Source organism: Aquila chrysaetos, chromosome 2 (genome assembly GCF_900496995.4).
Source record: "Aquila chrysaetos chrysaetos chromosome 2, bAquChr1.4, whole genome shotgun sequence".
NCBI lineage: Eukaryota > Metazoa > Chordata > Aves > Accipitriformes > Accipitridae > Aquila > Aquila chrysaetos.
Window position 1 is genome coordinate 35,019,745 of NC_044005.1, and position 23,101 is coordinate 35,042,845.

At 35.4% G+C, this 23,101-nt stretch overlaps 1 long non-coding RNA gene across 1 annotated transcript in view; it reads right to left on the minus strand.

Moving 5' to 3' along the window:
• Positions 1-1,066: 1,066 nt before the first annotated feature.
• Positions 1,067-23,101, minus strand: part of LOC115350342 — a 31,559-nt gene continuing 9,524 nt past the window's right edge. The window contains exons 2-3 of the long non-coding RNA XR_003926400.1: positions 19,507-19,597; positions 1,067-1,279 (exon numbers count right to left, since the gene is read on the minus strand). This is a non-coding gene — a long non-coding RNA (uncharacterized LOC115350342). The remainder of the gene's footprint in view (positions 1,280-19,506; positions 19,598-23,101) is intronic.

The window sequence follows — 23,101 nt, forward strand, 5'->3', positions numbered from 1 at the left end:
AAACAGATCCGAACATGGAAATCTATCCACTAGTAGCTCAACATTCAACTATCTGAATACAGAAAGGTGAAACAGAAATGCTTTTGTAATGAATATTACAGATATTCAGTTTGCAAAATGGTACATACTAGTGGTAACAAAAATAATTATTTCGCTATACCTCTGACAGACAAACCCAAATCATCTTAGATAGAACTGTACAAAATATAAGATTTCAAAGAAAACTGTGCACTTTAGGGAAAACTATTTATTCTGAAATCTAGACAAACAGGGTTTATGTTTTTTAAAAGATGTGTACAGTAAACCAGAAAGTCAAATCATTAATCATTAGTGCACCGAGATCAGTAACTTTCCTTCATGAGGAGTTGATGCATCACAATGAAACAAAATGACCAACCCTAATAAAAAGTATCTAACAACACATCTAATCAACTGGGTAATCCTAGTATACTATTAGTATGAATAAGTACAGACGTTCTTTGCAGTCATAAAATTATCCAGAACTTCTCTGATTATAATGACAAAATTTCCCCTATTTCCCTTCATGTTTCCTATGATATGTCTGTGCTCCCTGATCCTTGGTGACTTACAGAAATAACCACTGAATTAAGAGATGAAAATGTTTCCTCTCTTTTCTGTTTCATTATGGTGGACAGCTAGAGGGCCTCAAAATTATATTTGTATTGATACAATGAGGTATACCAATACAGAAATTTTATTTTAAACAAGAGACCAAGTTTAGTAAATGTGAATAGTAACAATGCTGTTTAGCATTATGAAGCACAGACATCAAAATGTTTTTGATAATGGAAAAAAGGTCTCAAAAATATGGAAGAATGATAACAAAGCATAGTGTATGTAAGAAAGAATATCACAAAACTTAACTTTGCATTTCCATCTGTATGTTCAGTAATAGAATAAATTTATAATAACATTTACCAACACTATTTATTTGTGTTACAATGAGGTCATCAGTTTGGATTTTAAGGCAACATAGACATCTAAAAGTAAGAAGCTGACAACCTTCTGATTTATGTAAATCAAGCCTAACACATTTCATAGTCTGCATGTCACTGCCAACAGGAATTAAAAAGTAGTAACAAACATAAACAGCTCTCTGCTTCGTGGTTCAGAAAATAGTTGATAGATCTTAGGGCAGAAATTCCCAAAGTCTTCAGTTCAAGCCTTTTATTCTCGATCCGCAAGCTGACATTCCCTATTGCACATGTAGATTCACAGCTGCAGGCACTCTCTCATTGGGGATTGCTTCTGCTGTATTCTAAAATCAATGGAAAGACTTGCACAAATTCCAGTGGGCATTATACTATTTTCTACAGCAATAAAATCCAGAAAAAGTGCTACAGGAAATCATAAAGGTTTGTTGCCTACTCTACAGCTCTGAAGAATGAGAGTTGGAGAACCACTGTTCTTCATCAGGCTTAATCTGTGTTTCTAACTCCCTTGAGCAATAGTGGCAAAGGTTGGAAAGAGTAGACCCATATATGTATTTTAACATTAAAAGGGAGTTCAAACCTTTGATCTTGAGACAAATCTGGCAAAGCAGCAAGAGTGCTATTTCAAATCAATGTGTTGTAGAGCACTGTACTCAAGTATTAAATTTACTGAAACAAAATGCTGCTACAAGTTGCGGCAAAACAGTTGTAAGTCTATAAATAAGAAAAGGGGTTTGTCCTAGGAAGCCATGAAATTAAGTAGAATAGTCAGACCATACTTCTGAAAATTTACAATTATTGTACTCCTGTTATATTTCTCGAAATAGGTAAAAATTTGAAGTTAGTTTATTACTGGGCTAAAATCGATAGCATGGTAAAATTATTATAGAAAATACAGTTAAAACCAACTATCTATTGCAGTGATACCATGTAATTTCTTAAAAGAGGATCAAAGTGAGCAGGTAGCCTAGCAAGTTCTCTGTTATGGTTGTAGCTTTGCAATGAGTCACTGGCATAAAGTAATCCTAACCACAGCATAGCTGTCAAAGGTGTTAAATGAAGTCAATCAGTAATGGTCTGATGTATAAATTTAGAACACTCCTCTAACACTTAACAAAACCAGGTGCAAGTATGGGTCACTATTTTGCAATATCCTAAATGTGTGACCTAACACTAAGTAATTGCTTATCCTGAGCAACTGTCTCAAGCTCTCTGTGCTTGAACTATCCCACTGTGTGTAAGACTGCAGCTCTCCAAATGTAATACTTTAGTAGTAGTATTAAGACATTTCAAAATTGCACGTAGCTGGACACAAGAGTTGGAAGCTAGTACTTCAGGGAATGGGAATCACCACTGGCAATATAACAGGTAACAGTGGTATCTACCCAGAAATTCAGTTAGGTTTCTGACACCTCAGGTGAACATCTCACTACTGAACTCTTTAATCTGTCTGCTGGACTAATTAAAAGTTGAATAGCTCACAGAGCAGCAAAAAAGCTACCCCTCACTCATGTCACTAGCTGCAAAGTTCAGCTTCCCACACTTGGGAGATGGGTGACACAGATTAAAGACCCAGATTTAAACAGACAGCAGGGAAACACAAAACCCTGGCCAACAGACAACTGATTATTTAAAGACCTCTGTCAGTTTGGTAGAAAATTCTGCCTTGGGCCTAAAAAACATGTCTCTCTCATAAATTACATTACAGTGGATATACTTGACAAAGTTTCCACTGAATCCCATTTCTGTTCTAGTAGGTTGGTTTGTTTTACCAAAACACATTTAGTCCAAGAAAAAAAAAGAAAAACAAACCACAAAAAACCCCCATAAAAGTCAAAACTAGCTCCATTCCTATTATTCTACTCATCTCCAACTATAGAGTATAACAAAAAGCATAACTGGAGCTGGGCTGAAATTTATAGAGAATATGCTCTGCACCTTTTGACATTCACTCGTATTCTTGTCCACTCCTTAGCAGAGAATACAAACACATTTTTTAACTGAATTGGGAACTTTTTAATATAAGAAAAGAATTCCACTTTGAAAATAAGTATATACAATGAGTTAAGCATTTCATAATTATGACAAAGTGTACGAATTTTTGCTTTTTATTAGCTTGCTAAGCTAAATATTTCAAACAAATACTATATAAATATTATACAGAATATGTACAACTTATTTATGTATAATCAAATACATTGAATAGTATACTAAGATTTATACTTCCAGTAGTTTTTTTCTCCCCTTAACAGATTTCATGAATTACTAGCAAAGATACCACTGGCTGTTTCTTGCCATCTATGAGCATAGGGAAAGACACAGGACCAAGCTGGAATTGTGTGTTCAGGATGCAATTTTTGTTTTCAATTACAGTACTGTATCAAACACAGTGAACATTTAACTATGATGATTTCCCTGCCAAGTTATTTTAAAGGGCCTCATTCATGTGCAAAAATCACTGAGTTTTGTAATGATAAATCTATTTCTTCCACCAAAAAAATGTGCTTTTTCATGAAATCTATATTAATATTTTGCAGCCCAAGCATATTAAAACAGCATCAATGTTTTGAACCTGCATGACATGAAAAAAATAGTTGGTCACAAAGATGTGAGTGTCCTTTGAACTGTTTACACCCATGCATCCCAGTGGGACTGTTACTTGTTGAAGGATGACAAATAAATGAAACAGGAAGCTGTTTTAAATTGTTATTAGATGTTGCCTCAAACCTTTTCCTAATTTGCTTGCTACAGAAGTACAGCTTTCACTACGGCACAGTTCAGCACCATAGTAAATACTGTCTGTTTCTTCCTGTGTGTATGTGTGCACATGCACGTAGATATCTAAATACCATGTTGGTGGAACAAAAATTCCAATATTAAGAACAATAAGCAAATATAGCCCAGTATTTTTTATTCCATTTGCCCTTCATGCAAGGTGCAGGAGCACTTGGAATATCAATATAGTTGAAAACCTCCCTGCAATCTATTGCACTTCCATTCTTATCAAGCCAATTTTTTGAAGACAAGAGAAGGAAGCAATCCTTGCAGTGGCCAGCAAGTTCTATAGATTCACCTATGTCAATGTGGAACGATGCAAGCATTTTTAACTACTCAGTGAGGACATCTCTTTTTTGATATTTACATTAAATTATATGGGTATTCTTCACTTTAATAACAAGAAACAATATCTAATAGTAAGATGATTAATAACATCTAATAATATGTAGTATTTAATAATAAGATTAATATCTAATGATAGAACTAAATCTAAACCTAAGATTAAATAATAAGAAATAACATCTAACACAGAAGTTAATGTCTTAAAATGAATTTTGAAAAGGTGTTAATGAAACAATGCTAGCAATTTCAGCTGCTGAGGTACCGAACTAATTCAATGTGAACACAAAACTATATCAAAAGAATCTCCCCACTTAGATCAGCAAGAAAATTGACCCCTGCTACAATATTTTAAACAATATTAATTGTTATCGTGTTAATTACAGGTACAAAGTGTTACCACTTAGTAACACCAGGGAATTTCAATTTTCCTAGATATCCTATATATTTCAAATTTAGTAAGTTGCAACCACCCCTTGCTATAGCTTTCACATCTCCTCAAAGCCACTGAAGTGTAAATGCCTGTGAAGAGATACAAAATCCTTAACTAGGTAAAACTAGAGCTGTGAGCACTGAGTTTAGAATTAGCAGCAGAACAAAAATTAGAACAGTACTGGGACATCTGAATCAGTGTGGAATCTAGGAAGATCTTACCAGTGGTCTCAGCTTCTTCATGTGTAATAAGGAATTATCTCTCCCATTTACCTCAAACTGTGATAGAATTAATCACATGATTAAGGGACATCTGTGAATTGCCTTGTACATGTAAGTTCTAATGATCTTTAAACAGGAAATTGGGAAGTTTGACTTCTTTAAGGTTTACATTTTTGCTTTTGTGAATTCATACCTAAAGAAAATATTTTTAGGTTTTAGATTAGAATGAACTCAAGCCCAGACACTTTCATATACCGTTTTAACATAACATAGCTAGAAATGCCCCAAATTAAACCCAACTTCTCAATGGTATTCCAATTTCATTACATTTTACTCAGGATCTATCCTTACAGTTTTGCTCAGAATAAAAAATGGACAGGTTTCTTTTCAGTTGGATAACTGAAATACAGTGGATACAACCCAAAGCAATAGAAATGCCAAAAGAAGAAATTACTATTGTTAAGTAACAGCAAAGTGAACTCAAGTTTTAGCTCTATTTTGGCCTCACACCTAAATTCTAAACTTATCCACGTCCAAATACAGCTTTGTTGATTGTAAATAGACAGGCCAGATATACTCCTCTCTTCCCCCACACCCTCTTACTCTCAAAAAAATTCCATTTAATGGAACAACAGACACTAAATACATGCAGAACAAGAAAAGGGCCATGTAAAGAGGAAGGAGTGTAAGATTTTCACTACAAACAAATACAAGAGAAAACAATCTTGGGAAATTCCATTATTCTTCTAGAAGTCTCCAGCTTAGAGCAATCTGGTCTGATGGATCAGAAGGATGAAGTTCTCCAAACTTTACATAAAAATAAATAAGCTAATAATCTGAAGAGTAGAAAAGGGAAACTCTGCCTCCTAAAGAATTCATTGGTTCAGATAAGCAGACCATTGTGCCTTAATATGTGTAAGACAAAGCTAATAAAACATTTTCTCTACATTCTTTCATAGTTGTCAAATAAGAAATTCTGGATCATGTAACTTTTCTGCACTTAAAATCTATGCAACAGTGATACTTTTTGCATTAACATAATTGCTATGCAGTGTACTAAATGTGACTCATTTTAATGCTATATCGATATGCCTGACCTCATAATAAATATTATGGTCCCTAGTCTTTAAATGTTGAATGGTGGTGCTTGGGTCAATGGCATATTAATAAGAGTCAACTACTTTCATGAATTGTTAATTAATTACTTTTCTGTTTTGCACATTACACTGGTCATCAAAGAAATAACAATAGTGCTTTTTTCCACAAAAGAGAAGAATAACATGGAATTGCTGAGCCAAAGCAAAGAGGTAAATCCATATTGTTTCAATTGCATGGATACCGGTAGGAGCCTTCTTAAATATTACTTAATATTTGGATTAACACACTGCTCTGTTTTGAATTATCTCCCCCAAAAGACATTTTGGCTAAAATACAATGCTAAGAATGTTTTGTAGTATGGTGAGACAGCTGTAGAGTTCACACAAAAATAAGCAAGTTGAGTTCAAGCTCTTTCACTTCAGGACTTTTCAGTGTGAGCAGAGCTCTGTACAGTAGCTAGTCCTCTGTGCATATCTTCAAAACTTGCATTACTGCAAGATAAAATCGTATTTACAAGTATGCAGGCTAAAGTGTAGTAGCACTTGTTGACACTGAAGATTACTTGATAATCATAACTATGTATCATACAAACAGAAAAAAATTACAGACTGTACTCCCATATAAAAAGGACCACGTTCTCTACTTCACTGCAACCTCTGTAAAGCGGTATAATTCTCTGGGTAGCGTGAAGTTATGCTGGACTAAAATTCTACAGACTGAAGACTCAGAACTATGAATCTAATTGCAGTTTTAAAATGAAAAGGTTACTGAGGAAAACTACTTTAAACTTCTTAATTGATTCTTCTTAAGGAAACAACACCAAGAATGTGTTGAAGTTAACTATTTGGGAGGAAGCATCAAAATTAAAGTTAGCCAGGCGACATTAAATACACAGTGGTATATTTCATAGAAAGATAGGATCATAGAATCCAACCTAAACAGGTTGGAAAAGACCTTTAAGATCATCAAGTCCAAATGTTAACCTAACACTGCCAAATCCCACTAAACCATGTCCCTAAGCACCACATCTACACCTTTTTAAACACCTCCAGGGATGGTGACTCAACCACTTCCTGGGCAGCCTGTTCCAATGCTTGGCAACCCTTTCAGTAAAGAAATTTTTCCTAATAGCCAATATAAACCTCCCCTGGTGCAACTTGAGGTTGTTTCCTCTCGTCCTGTTGCTTGTTACTTGGGAAAAGAGACCAACACCCACCTCGCTACAACCTCCTCTCAGGCAGTTGTAGAGAGCAGTAAGGTCTCCCCTCAGCCTCCTCTTCTCCAGACTAAACAACCCCAGTTGCCTCAGCCACTCCTCATAAGACTTGTTCTCTAGACCCTTCACCAGCTTTGCTGCCCTTCTTTGGACATGCTCCAGAACGTCAATGTCTTTCTTGTGGTGAATACAGTATTCAAGGTATGGCTTCACCAGTACCGAGTACAGTGCTGATCACTTCCCTAATCCTGCTGGCCACCTATTTCTGATACAAGCCAGGATGCCGTTGGCCTTCTTGGCCACCTGGGCACACTGATGGCTCATATTCAGGCAGCTGTTGACCAGCACCCCCAGGTCCTTTTCCTCCGGGCAGCTTTCCAGCCAATCTTCCCCAGGCCTGTAGTGTTGCATGGGGTTGTTGTGATCCAAGTGCAGGACCCGACACTTCGCCTTGTCAAATTGCATACAATTGGCCTCAGCCCATCAATCCAGCCTGTCCAGATCCCTCTGCAGAACTACCTACCCTCAAGCAGATCAACACTCCTTCCAAACTTGGTGTCATCTGCAAACTTACTGAGAGTGCACTTGATCCCCTCATCCAAATCACTGATAAAGATATTAAACAGATCTGGCCCCAATACTGAGCCCTGGGGAACACCACTTGTGACTGGACGCCAACTGGATTTAACTCCATTCACCACAACTCTTTGGCCCTGGCCATCCAGCCAGTTTCCATTTACTTTATTCTACTGTCCTAACATGCTTTTTTTCTTTATTAAAATCCACAGCAGAACACATGTTATATCTTAAGGATTTTATATTTTCCCAAATTGCTACAAGCAAATTGTTTTTAATGCCATTGTAACCCTCTTAATCATTACTGACAGACAGCTAATACTTTCTTCCTCAAAGGTAGAATTATTAATATGTTTAATCCAAATTCAGTTACTTTTGCACTGTTTACTCACAGTTCAGGAGACCAGCCGGTGATAAATCAGCTTCAGATTTAGGTGGCCTAACTGAATGCCTGAAAATTTTCACTGTCAGTGTTTGTTGTTCTATTTACCACATAGATCTTTGTGTAAAAATTGTGCTATTTTCACTTTTCAGTGGAATATACCCATTTGCCTACCACCATTACTACAGTGCTTCCATCAACACTTCATATTTCAAGATGCCAAGCAGACAAACATGGCTATCTATGAGTGCTTATTCAGTGCTGTAGTAAACTATTCATTATTTTACAGGATTACTATCTTACAGTATTAAAAGTACAATTACAATATTGTTTTGTATGCAGCGATATAAACATAAGCATTTTATCATTATCAATCCATTTAAGAGGACTCAAGGTTGCCTATGCAACTTGTATTTTAAATTCCTTGTTTTTATTATTTAACTATGCAATTTTAGAAGAGATGAAAAAGCTTTAATTAAATATATATTTTAGAAATACAAGAAACACAGATCATAGGATGTGCACAACAGGTAACTACTTGGCTAAACAGCCCCAGAATGCCTTATCTCATTCTTCTTCAGACTTGGTTAAGTGCAATCTTCCTGTGTTGAAAAATTATAATTAAAAGATCCACTGATACTGCTGAAGCAGGAATCCCTTCCTGTTTATCTGTCAGGACTGCAATTTCTCAAGGCTTTCTGAAGATCCCCAGTTTACTCATCATTCCATTTTACTACACAACTAAGTTAACACCATGGTAACATAGAATAACAACACGGTCAGGTGTATATAAGCAACATATTTAACAGAATAACGACTTCCAGAAATATTACATGAATAAGTTCAGCACAAATGTTTTGGGCACAGTTTTTAGTCAAAACAGTCAGTGGATATTGCACAATTAAATATGTTTATAGGAAGATTTTGGCATCAAGATCAGTTTTGGACAATGGTCCCTCTTCTCATAAATGGGACCATAGCCTATATAGAAAGCTTAGATTTCTATGGGAACTGTTTTGAAAGCAATGTTAGGGCCTCTGACAGAAACACTCATCTAACAAGACTCAAATTAATTTAGAGTCATTCTTCTAACACTGCAAACTAATGGAATATTTCTGTTCAGACTTTCAGCAAAACAGTTCACTTTGACAGACACTTCCAGCCAACTGTAAATTTAAGAACATTTAAACTAACCAAAACCAGGGCATTTAAAAATTCTTGTGAAAATTAACTCCTGTGGTCATTACTGTTTTGTGAGAATTTATTACTCTACTAAAATATAAGAAGTATTTTATGGTTGTTGAGTTATACTTCTGCTCAATCAGGTTACATGCATTCAATGATTTTTAGAAAAAATTACGGACAAAGGGAATGTAGAATAGAAATGCATATTCTAACTATGACTACTATAAGGTTTTTCAGAACTAATTTGGAAGTATCTTACTGTATCCTGATTTTTTTTTAAGCTAGGAAACAAGACACATCAGACAGAGTGAAGAAAGAAAATCTATTCCACTGGCAACACACTATCCAATCACAGCACATCTGCCTTTCTTCTGTGATGACAAGGATGCACAGATGTTTTTTAATATCCATAAACCAATATGCTAACTATAAAAACAAAGGAACACATACAATATACTGCCAGTAATTCTATTAATCTAAGATAAAAACGAAGATGAAAACAGAATGAATCAGTTTCTTCAAACTTCTTTCTACTTATAAATCAGAGTACTAAAAAGAAATAAATACATATGTATCCTAGGGATCTAACACCCATCCCAAGCTAGCCCCATCTTGTGTCACTGCCTAAGTCATGCAAATTACACCAGAACTGCCAGTTGACTAAGATTAATGACACTGCGCCAGCTTCTTTGTTTCTCTCTGCGGCCGTTTAGTGTGAAATACTATCCAAAAACATTATCTATCCTCTATTAATCCCACAAATTTGTTCACACCATGCACATTGTTTAGGGCAATTTACAACAGGAACATACTGAGCACAATTGCATTTAATTACTTGGGTTCTAATTACATTCATTAAAGGCTAATAAAATAAATGAAACAGCTTTAAAAGCTTCTGCAAAACACATGGGTCTTGTCTCCCTCATGAAGCATACTGTAGAGGTTTGATGTGAAACATAGATTTCAACATATATGTCTGCCTATTATGTATCTGTAATATGCACAAAGACATTGAATGCTTATTTATTTATTTATTTATATTTATATATAAACCATATGCACATCAATTCTGAATGATCCTGAATACTGCTGATATTTACTTATATGACTAGTCATGAAGATGCCAGGCACCCCAAACTACTTTTTAATGTGGTATGTTGAGACGGAGGAATATCAGTTTTAACATTCCAACCCAGTTCTTTTAACTGTTTCCACCTGTACTATAGAGTTATTCCTTCGTTTTCTCCCATCTTATATCTGCATTATAAAAGATATAAACTGACATCAGAAAGAGAGAAAGGCAGCAAGAAAGAGAAGAAGAAAAGAGTAGGGAAAAACACATTATTTGGTATACACTCTTAAAAATATTTTAAGGCTCATTTCTGACATTCATCTAAGGATCTGAATTTTTTCTTAGTAGCTATTTACGTTAAAAAACACATTCTGCACACTAGGCAGTCTAAATAAATCCCCCATGTGGTTAAAAATGCAGCTTGTTAATAACACGATTTCCTAATTCTTACATTTCTATGCTATTTCCATTGTGCTTAGAATGCAGTTTATGGCAAAAGACAGAGCCTGGAACATGCTGTTGACAACTGTGCCAGAGAGAATTCAGCACTAGATATTTAGAAAAAAGTGCTTATGGTGAGCTCCCCTCATTACAACTGTGCATTGTTCTTGGATTTACAAGAAGATGATCTTAGTAATCAGTGAAAGAAACAAAGTTCTAGTTAATCATCCTACAAACCTTATACTATGTACATATGTGGTCTTAGCTGAAGATCCAATTTGGCACACTTGGAAATTTAAAACTCTTAAGTATTCTGCATCACAAATATAATGGTAATCAAACATGCCTGCCAACAGTTAAAAAGTATATAAACTTACACACAATTTTGTTTTATGAAGAAATGCAAATACCAAAAAAAATCAGCCTTGAGGATTAACCTCCAAGTATTGTAGAATTTTAATAAATGTTTTTAAGTGCCATGAAACACTCAAAGATTTGGTGCAGATTCTATGAAGTAAATCAGGTCCATCCAATCTATCTTCCTCTTATAATTTAATAAACATTCTCTAGCTAGCAATTTTTTAATTTAAAAATATTTTAACAATTTCTGGGTTTTTAGTCCATTACTGACAAAATAATTATATTTTACCTTAAAATAAAATATAAAACAATTTTTCTCTTTGGAATATGTTTTACAAGAAGCATGCTGTGCTGGTACAGCACTTCAGGCAGTTTAACTGAGAGTAATAAAATAACCATGGCTATGTGTACCATTTTAGTAAGTTTACCTTAAAATTATGCAACTTTGCCACATACACATCTCAAACTGTTTTTTATTATGAACGCAGGATCAATTTCTTTTGCAAACTATTAAAAGAGCAGACATTTTAAAAAATCATATGAATACCTCATTCAGATATATAAACCCCTCATTCGTGAATCAACATTTGCTTTAGAGAAGGGAGGAGGGGCACCCATCCTGCACAACAAAGCAGCAGCTCAATACAGCTGCCATCTGGCTTCCTCCTGCAGTTCACTTCCCATAGCAAACAAGATCCATAGTTTAAGGAGTGTTGGGGAAGGGAGAGGGGATGCAGTTTTAACCTTACAGCTTTATGATGGGGCATTTTTCCACTCTATAAAAATCCCTCTTAATATAGAATGGAAGGCTCAGGAAATTGTTAGTAGGATAGAAAACCTTTCACTTCTGCGTTTCTGGTTCAGATCCACATCAACTCAGTGGTAACCAAATATAACTACCACCTAAAGGACTTTTTAATGAAATGAGTTAGCTGATCTCAGTACAATACCTAGTGAGCAAGCATCCATATCACTAAAAGCAACACCAAATACGATAAACTCTTTTCTCCTCACTGTGCACAAATTGCTTCTCACCAGTAGCAGCTGAGAACATTTCAAACATTAAAGCATAAACCAAACTATTTTAACTACGAGAGAAGAAAGAGTACTAAAAGCATGACACAGTCAGTGAGCAGTCTGCCACATGATATGCTGTTTCTACTTAAAGTTCATAAAAGCACAAATTCGTCAACTTTCAGGTTATCTTCTAATGTCTATTGTCCTTACCTTTCCTTGGGTAGTAGTGATGGAAATCTGAGTAGAAAACAATCTAACAGTTTAGCTTTGTATTTATACTGGAGCAGCTAAAGACTCAAACTGACAGACTTGAATTCTCTATTTTCCTTGTATGCATGTAATAGTGTGCATTCACCATTTTGCTATATTTACAAAATAGTAATAGACCCAAAGATTCAGGCTGTGTACTCTGATGGTTCTATCAAACAAAGATGAGTATAACATAAATATATGCTGAAGCAATGCTAAAGGTGCTGGTTTAAGCAGTAATACAAAACCTAGCAGTTTACTTGTTGCAAACAGTAAGGATCCAAGTCCTTTCCCATTAAATTATCATTAATATCAATGGGAGCCCTAAAAGATTTCCTTGAAATCAATGGAGTTTTTCCATTCCTTCAGTGGGATCTGACTTTATACACATTTATGTTGAGGTATTCGACCTAATATACAGACAGTTCACAGCCTGATGAAATGAAAGACAATTTCTTCCCATATGTAAAAAGCAGCATCCAGTTTATAGTCAAAGTAAAATAAACTTAAAAATCAAACATTCATGTTGCTGGAAAGGTCAAATGCTGTTCTAATACCATACAACTGAATGGATAATATCCATTAAGACCGATCAGTGAAAAACACCAACAAAATGAATAAATACAACCCAAAAGCTAATGACCTCAATCCCTAGCAGCCCCTTGACCCTTATTACTACAGCTGCTGGTGTAGGAAAGGATTAAAGGGGGCTAGAAATCACTGGGTTAACATACAAGGGCTCAGAAATTTGACCTTGGTTACTTACAACATATATCCCCTACTAAAAATGAGTATATGAGGAGAATTGGAAACAGAGCTAGCAAAGGTCAGCTTGAGTGCAGATAAACTATGAAAAAGGAGGCTTGAAAGGCAAAAAGGTTTTATTTTTCCCACAGCACTTTGTTGTAACCAAGATGGTCTAAGGACAGAAGCAGGATTAGCGCAGCTGGCATTGTTGAAAATGCTAGATAAACTTTTGGGCACACAAACCCTTCTTCATGTCTTAAAGAGAAACAGCAGCTTCAAAGCTAAATAAAAGAACAACTACTCACCATTAGGTACATACCACCAGGTCCATATGTTGTAAGACGTATGAATAACATCCTCATCACCATGACCAGAAAACTGGACTTCCTCACTAATTGCAATCATAAATTCAATAATCATGACTCTTCTGTCAAACTGCTTCTGAAATACTCCTATACTAAGATCCTTTCCTAGGTATTAAGGTCAACATCAAAGATGGTAATCTACAAACTAAAATGCACAGACAACCAGAGACTAACAAACTTAACTCCATAAACCTGCAACCATCTGAAACACACACACACAAATCAGGCATCTTCAGATTCCATCCCATTCACTCTGACGAAAAATCTTGTGATACCATCCAAAGATCAACTATCCAAAGAAGACTTTTAGTCAAAAAGTACACTTCTATAAAAATATCATGTTTATTTGAGAGATACCTGAGCATCACAGAGGGAATTACAGCTGTCAGATAACACTGTACTCGGTACTTAATGAGAAAATCATCAACCAATTATAAGCATTTCTAGAAGAAGTTGTCACTTTGAAGACGTCTTCCAAGAACACCTTGGCCTTCTAACAGTCTCTAGCCTCAGAAAACTCACCATCAGAAACATCCTAGGTACAGTCCAAAGACACTGAATGGATGAAGACAATATTTGGGCAAGAAACGTAAAATCTGACAACATATCTCTGTTATTACTGTAGTAAATAATCTCTCAACGGAACCACCACCATCTTTCAATTCTACAACTGCACTTTCAGGAATATAATACAGTTTATCCCAGTAACTTGCCATCACAACAGCTATGATGTCTGTAAAACTAAGCAAAAACTATGTATCGGAGTGAACTGACACAGTCTATAAAGGAAAAAAGTACCCATCTGTGAACACCTCTCACTAGTCACTGTTTCTGATCTCTCATTCCTTCCTCTCTGATTGCTCATACACTGTGCCCCTATGCTCAGGTAAAACCTACAATCATCTTTGAAATTTTGGTAAGCAAAACTCGTAGCTCTACTGGATGCCAAAAATTGTGGGCACAAGAGAGTGGGTTTATAGCACATTTTAATCTCCCTCCCTTCTCTCCCAGACTAACCTGTGTTTCACATGCAACAAGCAACATCTTTTATCCCTAGAGGTAACTATCTTTGTCTTTCTCTCCTGTTCCCCCCCCGGCCCCATATCATCCTGTCTCTTCCACAAGTACCAAATGCTCTTCTTTTAAAGATAGTTGAATTGATGTATGTCTGCTATCTCTGAACAACTGTTCTCAACTTTTATTTTGCTGCTGTTTTTATTTCACACATGGAAGAGAGGCTTGTATGCCTGCAAGTCTAACTTTTCCAAATATTCCAACTGGTCTAATAAAAGATAATTCTTCTATCTGCAGACCTTTTCCTGTATTTCTTTAAAGTCAAGTCTGTTGACAACCAAAATAAAAATGTGAGACAATTAAAAGGCAAATTATGTCATAATAAAACTCAAGTTCATTCTACTTTCAGAATTCTGAAACTTAAGGAGCAATTTTCTATATTTTAAAAGTTTTTTTAAGCATAACCAGTAAGCTTTTAAATAGTATTCCTGTAGCTCTGAACCTGAATAATTAACAATATTCAATTAACTTTTTTCTTGCTGAAAAAAAAAAGGTTGTTTTTGCCAAACATATATTCACTGAACATGAATGAAGAAAAAATGACTCTCTAAAGAGGAGTTCAGGATTCAAGCACAACAGAGAACTCTGGATCGGGACAAGCATGGGAAGAAGACCCGAGGTGTATTTTCTATTTTTCATTATGAGTTTCTTGCACAAACAAACCAAATACTGAAAAAGAAGTAAATTTTGATCCATCAGTGGACCTAAGCACTTACAATAAAATGAGAAAGGGATAAGAACAGTTAGTTCATCAAACAACAGGGATTAGATTTCACTGAGGGCCAGTGAAGAGTCATGCAGCAGAAAAAGAACATAACAGCTTTGAGTAGCTCTCTATGCTTTACCTGGGAAAACATTTAGGTTGTACATAATTGTTTGTGGTATTTACAAAAGACTGTTGAGTGGCATTTATCTACTGAAATAGAGAGAAAAAGACTGAAACAAAAGAACGCACATGTAACCAAGGTGTGTCCCGCTAACCCAGAGCTGAAAGAGTCTAGTCTCAAAGTAACTAAGGTAATCACATCATACAAATCCTTACATAAATTTATGAAACTTTGTAGGGGAAACTATCTAGGTTCTTTGTCTCTGTTGCATCTATTCATAAGGCAGCTCCAATATCTCGTTCATTTTACAGGTAGAAACATAATTTTCCAGTTCACATTTAATAATGGCCCAGTTTATGATAATTTGTTCTTTTGAGAACTGCCATTTACTTTATACAGGTCTTTTCCCTGCCTTGTGGTTTATCACCCACTCATGTTTTCATAGGTACTACTGTACCACCTCCCAGTCTTTGTTTTACTAGACTAAGCAAGATAAGCTCTTAAATTTCCTTGAGGCTGTACCTTACTCTGTTCAGCTGCACCCATCTCAGTCAAACTCATCTTTATTGAAAGCAGATAACCAGAAATGCACTGCAGATTCCAGGTGATGTTCAGATATACCGGGCTCTTGTACAATGGAATTAATACTTACCTATCTTTACTATAAATACATCGGATTCACAAGAACCTCCACCTCTTTATTTGTTTACAGTCAAAAAAGTGTAATGTGTAGCAGAAATTCTTGTTATTTTCATATCACAGACTTTCATCCCATTTTGTATTACTACATGCTTCAAGGTCACCCAGCAATAAGGTATTTTTGCATGAAAGCCTATCTCTTGTCTGCTTTAACACCTACCACTTTGGTTTTCGCACATATTTTTTGTACCAGTGTCATTAATGAAAATATTAAATAAGATAGCCCCCTGAAACATTCCTTGAAGAACATTATTCCTGTATCTGAAATTTTCCTTTTCAATAATATCTATGGTGTCCTTAGACATTTTTTAATCTTAATTTATAAATGTCTTCATTACATTACAAATGAAGTTTCAGAACACCATCATAGCCTATAAATTTAGTGACAATATACCGAAAAAATGTTAGCCATCACAAATGTGTAACTGGATTCTGACATTAACAGTAACATTTGTTCTCCTCTCTATATCTGGGAAGTTAATTTCCCATGGTTACACAAGTCCTAGTAGGGTTTCTCTCTCTAATAATATTTCAGGAATCTGAATGTATCTAATATACCAAAATATATACTAGACCCCTGGGTGCTCTTCCAGTAGGATCTGTTTAACAGCTCTTCCAGAAGTGAAGCAGCATTTGCAACTATCTCTAAAAGACAAAGCTAGGTATATTCTGTTTTTTAAAGCATAGCATAGTGATAATACAATGCTTTTCAAAAACATAACAAAAAGATGTACACCTTCTTGGCTTTAGAAGATAAAAAGTAGGTATCCCTCTGAACTAGAATACATTTGCAGGAAAACAAATGCATACTCTGGTAAATGTTGCTTTAGTATTAATATGTACTAATGCATGATCCATTATAAAGGACAGAAAAATACATATAATACACTTCTGAGTTGCCTGCAAGTAGGATAAAGAGCAATACACTTTCTCTTTCCCCACAAAGGAAAAAAGAGCACAATCTTCAAGAGCAAATAAATTAATCAATTTTTCTAATTCCAGTAAGAATCTAACTTGGTAAAAGGCCTAAAAGATTTATAGTTACAAAGATGTTTTTGAAGCAATAAATAATAACAAAAGTAGGAATAAAATATTATAAAGCTGTATCAGTAACACAAAGTACACTGAAAGTCAGATAACTTGAAAGCTTAAGTATCAAGTTGAAAAGCCCTACCAGGCAGCTTTTGGATCATTGGCTTTTTGGACCAAATCCCATAGATGTTTTTGGACCAATTCCCATGGGCTGTTAGAATAAAGTCAGAGCCTCCACACTTAATCATATAGAACAATGGTACAGGTCTCTTTTTTTCAGTTCATATTAATTCCACAGTGAAGACACAAAAATGAAGAGCTAACTAGCTGTTACTGGATGAATCGGTATTGAAATATACTAAAATGCACAATTACCCATTTTACTTTTGATTTAACTGAAAGGCTTTAAGGAAAGAAAGAAATATACAGATATTTCTTCCATGGCTTATTTTTGTTTATACTGGCCAAAAAGTGTGACAACAGGTAAAAAATTATATATTTTCTCCATCTCTCCTCCTCTACTAGAGCCAGAAAAGTTCCTTGCCATTCCCAAGCTGTCTCACTATATAACAGTTTTGTTGCTTTGTATCAATTTCACGCAATTTGAAATTTTAACCCTTTGGATCTTATGTGACACTAAAATGTAGTTAATAAGAATTTGTTTTAGAGTCAACATAATAACATAATCTCTAAAAGACAGCTGCATCTACACCCCAAAATTGTACTGGAATAACCCTCCACACTAGTGACTTGTAAATCTTTTATTAAATGGAGCATAATATGCTGCTTGTCCTTAATGGACTAGAAAATACATTAATAGTATATACATTTCACAGTGCTGAAGTTATAAAATATAGCATTACTGTACTTAGTAATGGTGAATACTGTTTTATAAGCAGCATGCAAATACATTACTTTGAAGCTGGTTTACAGATACCCCTATCTGTTAAGATATGGCTTGGCTGCAAACCCATTAATCTAAACCAGACTGTAGCATACCTGTGATTTCTTACAAGCACTAATTGATAAGATTTCCCAGTTATAAACTTCACTTCATTCTTATGAATGCAGTAAATGAAGACGTGGAAGTGGACGAGATCTCATTTTGGATAAGACTCTAGTCCTTGTTAAAATGTTATTACTTCAGAGCTGGTTATATATCATCATTGATATAACAATAACAGATGTCTTATTTGTGCATTCCTTTTCTGCCTGCCTTTCAGCTATGATTTTACAACTTGTAAAAGATTAGAAAAAATTGCTAAAGGATTTACAAGAGAATTCTGCACTATTATTTAGAAGACAAGGGTAATATTGTTTTTACAAACTCATAACTAACATAACTCTTACTTGAAGGACTATATTCTGTTTCACTTTCCTAGTCTGTGAAATTATTGATTTGGGGCTAAGTTTATCAGTAAAGATTACTACATGTGATAACGGTGACAGATAAGTGGTAGTGTTAACCATGAGGATACTGCCTAAGAACACTTCCACTTGCAAATAAATGCACATAAGCTACAGCGCTATATTCTCCCAAGCTTTGTATGAGTCATGCTTTGATTAGTGGTTCTATAAATACTTTAAATTAGTAGGGATTGATTTGAAGCAGTTTCCTTTTCATTGTTCTGTTCTTCACTTCAATAAACAGGAAGATTATAATTACTACTTAAAACTTCCTTAACCAATGTTCTTTTCTGTGGCATTTCACTGTCAAGAACAATGATTGGAATGGGATTAAACAACCAATCAAAAATATGCAAAAATTTTGAATTTCCATTTTTTTGGTAAAAAAATATGGGGTTTTTTTCCCAGTGTGCCAGCATCTTTCCCCTCCTATTTTTTTTCAGTTTTGAAATAAAAACTCCATTAGGCTAACAGTTTCACCACTGTATATGGAAACCGTGGAAAAAAGGAACTCCATTTTGCACCCTTTTTTTCCCATAAAACCTTAAACTAACCTAAGTTTTGGCATGGAGGTTAATGTGAGGACTCAAGCAAGGACTAACTCTTCAAAGGTATTCATAGAAAAGCCTTGTGGCATGTAAAAGACACATCATGCACACCTGTAAACTAATAGAATAAATATTCCAATTAATTATCAACATGAATTGTTGCTAGAACTAGGGAACAGTTCTCCAGTTCCCCAAATGAGCAGCCTGAAATAGCTAAACAAAATGCTGAAGCTCTAGCATTTAAAAATGAAACATGAATTTTATAAATAGTCATTCCAGGAATTTTAACCTTTGCCACAAATACTTACCATTATCTTCACTGGAAACTTTGTTCTTCTGAGGACTGCATAATCAAATTCTTAATCTATTTACATTTTCAGTTGCAGTTTACAAAATCAAATTTCACCCAAAAGCTTTGAGATGTTGTTCTCCAATTATTTTTGACTAAAGCTATATAAATTCCATTTCTATTCAGTGACTAACTCACATTTATGTCTATGCAGATGGGCGCAGAAATCACACATACACATTCTGAAGTAGTCAGAGGAAGCCACATATCTAAGCTTGCTGGATAAGCCCTGCAAAGCAAAAGAGAAAAATGATTAACATACTACTACACTAACACAGCAATCTGGTTTCTGGACCTGAGCTGGACTCACATTGACCACCTCAAAGCACAGAAAGAGCAGCTCACATCCATTTGTATCACTCTGTATAGATGTACACTTTAGATATGTCTATGTGTTGTAAATGAGTGTAGTCCAGAAATATTCAAGTGTATTCTGAACACTTTTTTTTTTTTTTGAGTCCTGGAAATCACCTATCTCATCTACAGCAATCAGCTATGTTGAAAAAAGTACAGAGTGCAGGCACAGCATCAGTTATATTCATTCTACTGTCTAACATATGACTACTAACTCTGTGCCATGCAGCAGACCTGGTCTATAAGCTGTCCAATATAAAGAAAGTTCAATTCAGCTTATTACATAGAAGTTTTCCTAAAATTGTACTTAATTTTTTTCTAAAAATGACTTAGTTTAAAAATTCCTACTGATGCAAATTCTCAATTTTACTTAGATGTGGTAAATCAAAGACGCATAAGAAATTAATCAGCTCTGATCTTTAGAAATTAGGCCTAGGTGGTACACCAAACATAAACACTGAAAGAAAAATATAATGCTTAAAACCAGCTTAAAGATAAGGGCTGTCATGTATAGATAGCATGCAATACTTGACAAGAAAGGCAAGCATTCTATCCACTAACAGTAGATACATCTTTCTCTGACATCTCTAGTAACTGGGAAAAAAGGACAGAAAGACCAGTTCTGGGAGTCATCAGTTGCAATCATATGATGACCATATACAGCACTATTCACAACCCAGATCAAAACTTCTGTTGTTTAAAGGTTGGAAAGGACTTTATGAGGACATACATCAAACACTGGAAGGCTTTATTTTCCTCTATTATTATTTATTTATTCTCTGCAGGCAATGTGCAAATCACTGCCTTAAGTACACTGGTGTATATACAGTAATTAGTTTCAAGTTAGAAAGAAATTCATCCTTCCATGGTTATTTTGCAACACCTAAACTGGTGCAAAGTGTCCACAAGATACGGGAAAGATTTCTATGCCACCACTGCATTTCTATAAAAGTTTCCAATGCAGAGAAAATGTTAAGGTCAGCTGAGATTCCCCTACACAACGTACTGTCTGGCTACTCTTCTAATCAAATGACCTACCACTTAGAATGCAAGCAGAACTTCCCTGGCAAGTACTCACAGCCAAATTACCATTAAGCCTACATAATTGTATTGCCAGTTCCCTCAGCACAAAAAAAGAAACATCTTATTTTGTGTCCATATATTTATGAAGGATGTCTAGATAATTATGCATTCACTAACTTGTTGCTGCACCAGTATCACTGATTAACCATAACTCGCAGGACTACAAAGTAAGGAGTCTTGAGTTGCAAAATATGTGATGAAAGAACATAATTCAAAAATCTAAGTTATTCTGAAAGTTCTTTTACAGTTGAACATTGTTGTCTACAGCCAAAGTACCTGCCTGATATGAATTACTAAATAACACGTCCATCCAAGAGCATATCAGTGAAAAACAAACAGGCTCTGAAACTCCCACCATCAGAAGAGGAGAACTGAAACGGAGCCTCTGGTGCTTATAGCAAGGATAAAGAGCCAGATCTAAAATACTGTCCTATTAGTTATAAGGACTTGCTAACACTAAGTGGATTTAAACAAAATGCACTTACCTGATTTTTACCAAAACCATCTCTCTTTCATCATTCAAATTTCACAGAATGACAGAATTGTTTAGAACCTTATGAGATCATCTAGTCCAACTTCCCCCTGCTCAAGCAGGTCATCTCAAGCCGGCTGTCCAGGATTGTGTCTGGTCAGCTTTTTAGTACCTCCACAGAAAGAGATTCCACAATGTCTCTGGGGAACCTGTTCCAGTGTTTGACCACATAGTAAAAAATTGTCTTCTCATGTTCAGATAGAATTTCATGTGTTTTAATTTGTGCCCATTGCCCCCTGTCTTGTCAGTGGGCACTACTGAGAACAGTCTGGCTCCCTCTTGTTCATTCCTTCCCATCATGTATTTATACATGTTGGTAAGATCCCCCCGAGCCATCTCTTTTCCAGGCTGAAGAGTCCCAGGTCTCTCAGCCTCTTCTCATATAAAGATACTCCAGTCCCTTAACCATCTCTGCAGCCCTGCTCTGGACTTGCTCCAGTAAGTTCGTATCTTTTTTGTACTGGGGAGCCCAGAACTACAAACAGTACTCCAGACGCAGCTTCACCAGTGCTGAGTAGAGAGAAAAAATCACCTCCCTCAACCTGCTGACAACGCTCTTCCTAATGCAGCCCAAGATACTATTGGCCATTTTTGCCATGAGGGTGCATTGCTGGCTCATAGTCAGCTTGTTGTCCACCAGGTTCCCAACACCCTTCTCAGCAAAGCTGCTTTCAAGACTGCTGGACCCCAGCATGCACTGGTGCCTGAGGTTATTCCTCCCAAGATGTAGGACTTTGCACTTCCCCTTGTTGAACTTCATGAGAAATTCAATTACTTGAAATTACATTTAGTAATTCAGAGATAGCATAGGAATGGTCAGCTGAACCACTAGATTCCAACCTCTACAAAAGTTCAAGAAATTTTAAATAAACAAATTTGTTTCCAGTTGAATTAAGTTCAAAATTATATAGCAAGACAGCTTAAACATTCTTTCTTAGCACATGAATTAATGCAACAATAGTCTAAGCACAAGTAAATATTCACAGTAAAATTCATCACAATATGTCTGGAATGGTTAATGTCCATGGATCAATTCCCTTTAGTCACTGCTTGTACTGGTCACTTAAGTGGAAACATCAGGGCAAGTAGAAACAAGAAAAGACAAGACACATGGGACCTCATGATAATTAACACTCCTCCATCTCCTGTGATCCACATAGCAACATAAAACAAGTGGGGCATTATCACTTTTATCTTGTAAGGTAACTTTACTAAACAGGTCTAGAAAAATGGAACAGATCACTCTACCACTTCTATCCCCTTCAGCTGCTCCATCTAGCTTCACAGACACCAGATGTTGCCTGGGATACTTCTTTTGGGTTCTTTCTGATACTTTTGTTCTGACAGGCTTAATTTTTAATTTTATATGCTTTCTGCTGTTTAAAAAAAGAAAAAAAAAGATTTAAAATAATATAAATGGCAAACAATAACTAGACATGTAACTTGGATAAAATTTTAGTTGTTTAACAATATTACAGGTTTTTGTTGGTACCTTGTTGAGGTTGGTACCCTTTTATTTTCACAAAAAAATCCAGAGAGCTTTGTAACATCCATCTACGTGTACATGACAATTTCATGCTATACAATTTATGTATTTATTCCTAAAACCTCATATAATAAATCTTTCATGAATATACTATTTAATATTTATTTCCAACTTGTATTATTTTCTACTCTACAATAGTCAAAGTTCCTCACTCTGCTCTCTGGAAACATGTACAACCCTTGTACCTAGAAGATTTAGCACTGGCTACAAGAGAAAAT